Genomic DNA, 2,734 nt, shown 5'->3' with positions numbered 1-2,734 from the left:
GCTCGAAGACTGGCTCTGGCTCGAAGACTGGCTCTGGCTCTTGCTCGAAGACTGGCTCTGGCTCTTGCTCGAAGACTGGCTCTGGCTCTTGCTCGAAGACTGGCTCTGGCTCTTGCTCGAAGACTGGCTCTGGCTCTTGCTCGAAGACTGGCTCTGGCTCTTGCTCGAAGACTGGCTCTGGATGGACGTGGCTGACGTGAAGCTCTGGCTGGACGTGGCTGACGTGAAGCTCTGGCTGGACGTGGCTGACGTGGAGCTCTGGCTGGACGTGGCTGACGTGGAGCTCTGGCTGGACGTGGCTGACGTGAAGCTCTGGCTGGACGTGGCTGACGTGAAGCTCTGGCTCGGCAGACGTGGCTTGAACAGTCTCTGGATCCGCCCCCTCAGCAGTAGAGGGCTCGGGGAATTCTGCTAAGACGTAACGAGAGTCCGGGGAGTCAGTTGAGGTGTAGCAGAACTCTGGTTCAACGGGTTTTAGAAGTTCATGGGAACCCTCATCCACAGGGCCCACAGAAAAGGATGAGCCGCTTATCCTCAGGGCGAATTCAATATATTGACATAAAGTCCATTGAATGGTGTTGTCAGGCATGAGATAATTTAACATGTCCTCAAGCCCATGTCGGAAACTATCCTTTAAGACTGCATCGTCCAAGTCTACCCCAAGGCAGAGCTCACTAAATTCTTCAACATATTCCTCTATAGATCGGTTACCTTGGCTGAGGCGGAAGAGACTGATTAGTGGGTCCATGGTGGGTCTTGGTTTCTTCTCGGCTGCTGGATCTGAAGTGGCGAAGTATTCTGTTATGAATTGGCAGACTCAGTAGGATCCATTTGCAGCTTTTAATGAAGAAACGTCAAACAGGCAGGGGTCAAGAAACAGCAAAACAGGGAATTCAGAGAGCAAGCACAGAGAGTAGTCAGGTAACAGGCAGAAGATCAGGGCAGGCAGCAGTAAACAATAATCCAGGGCAATCCAAGTCAAGACAGGCAGCAAACAGGTAGTAGTGAGATAACAATCCAAGGTCAGCAAATAGATCAGCAAGATAGGGAAAAACGCTCAGTGATTACAGGCCGTGGCAATGCAATACTTCGCACTGAACTTCTGTTTGAGTGTGGCTTATATGGAGAGTCTGAATGAGGTGCAGGTGTGTGTGCAATCAGTCCCAGGAATGAAGCATTATGGGAATTGTAGTTTTGTGAAGTGATCAGTCTGGTGTGGAGTGCCCTCTGGTGACTCTCAGGGGCACCCCAGCTGGTGATCGTTACAGTTACAGATGTCCAGGGCGGGGATGCAGCGATCGACTAAAGTTGATGACACAATGTTCAAAATATGCACATTAGGCAAGCAACATTCCAGGACGGGCGTGCAGAAAGAAAATAAGGTTAAAATTGCTGATACAATGTTCAAAATGCACGTTTAACGAACAGCAATCCAGGCAAAACAGCAGCTAGTGAATCTCCAGGTGAACCAGCCCAGTTCCTGTTATTTATAAAAAAACGAATTAACCCCAAATCAAACAAATAAATCCTACATCATGTATCCTACATCATGTATCCTACATACCGATCAAGCAGCATTTTGTATCTCTCAGGAGGAGGCAGCGCAACGGGTACCAACAGTACAGGCAGCTTTCAGTATCATCCGCTTTTAAATGCGTTGAACAACAGAGTGAAGGACTGGCCCGCCAACTGGAAATCTACGATCGTTCAATGCATAGTAAACATAGCGGCAGCCCATAACAGTGAAATAGGTTCAGAGACAGCAGAGTCGCTACTTTACCTGTAGACGTGCAGCAGCAAAACACAGAGTGAGTGACCCGAAAGTATGACGCACTTCCGTCACCAGCGAGCAAGAGGGCAGTCAGAAGGACTACTACCTGTATTTATGGGGGAGGGCTATGGCACTGATTGGCCAAAAGAACGCAGATTAGTTATGAGTTAAACTCATACTGCTACACAAGGATGCACAAAATGAATCAAAAGTGACAGTAAATACAATCTGGAATGGACGACAACAGTCTAGGCATCTCTTTCGTTCTTCTCTTGTTTACCACCTCTCCCCTAACCAATCAGTTTTGAACAGCTGATTCAAATGTACAATAACCATTGATCACATTCACAAGTCATCATATTATTGATATGTTTAGGCAGGGACAAAGTGAGGTGAGAATCCAGTTGCAGCAGTCTTTATTGCAAACAAAAACAAAGACACACAGGATAACAAGAGGTTAATAAGGCACACCTGAAACTGATTAATAACGTACTCGGTTACTAACGTAACCTCGGTTCTCTCTAGAGAGGGAACGAGTACTGCGTAATATCTTACGCTATGGGGAAAATCTCTTTTCCATGAGATATTGAAGCCAAAAATTATCCCTAATTTTGAATTAATGTAAAACGCTGTGCAGCAGCATGCAGACATAGGCAAGACGGCTTGCGCGCCTATTGGCTGCCCTGCGGCAACAGCAGCAGCCTCTCGAGAGAGGCTCTGCGTGACACATATCCAATGGGGGCATTTCGCGCCCATTTCGTCACGTCCCACCAGAAAGGGCGTAGTCTCGCCCTATAAACATAGCTCGATTAGGCTGGTACAACTGGTTTTCATCGCCGAAGCGAACCAGAGCTGTGTATGCACGGCAAGATACGCAGTACTCGTTCCCTCTCTAGAGAGAACCGAGGTTACGTTAGTAACCGAGTACGTTCTCTTACGAGAGTATCTCTCGTACTGCGTAAT

The 2,734-nt window shown here is 47.8% G+C and overlaps 1 long non-coding RNA gene across 1 annotated transcript; it reads right to left on the bottom strand.

The window, feature by feature from the left end:
* Positions 1–1,270: 1,270 nt before the first annotated feature.
* On the bottom strand, positions 1,271–1,843 carry LOC143746388 (uncharacterized). The gene is made up of 3 exons (XR_013206529.1): positions 1,781–1,843; positions 1,565–1,697; positions 1,271–1,480 (listed from the first exon to the last, which is right to left on the bottom strand). It is a non-coding gene; the product is annotated as an uncharacterized LOC143746388 (long non-coding RNA).
* Between the last annotated feature and the right edge of the window lie 891 nt (positions 1,844–2,734).

The sequence above is a fragment of the Siphateles boraxobius genome, unplaced genomic scaffold (genome assembly GCF_051911475.1).
Source record: "Siphateles boraxobius isolate OS27281-9 unplaced genomic scaffold, OSU_SipBor_1 22, whole genome shotgun sequence".
Lineage (NCBI taxonomy): Eukaryota > Metazoa > Chordata > Actinopteri > Cypriniformes > Leuciscidae > Siphateles > Siphateles boraxobius.
This window is presented reverse-complemented; position numbering and strand designations above follow the sequence as displayed.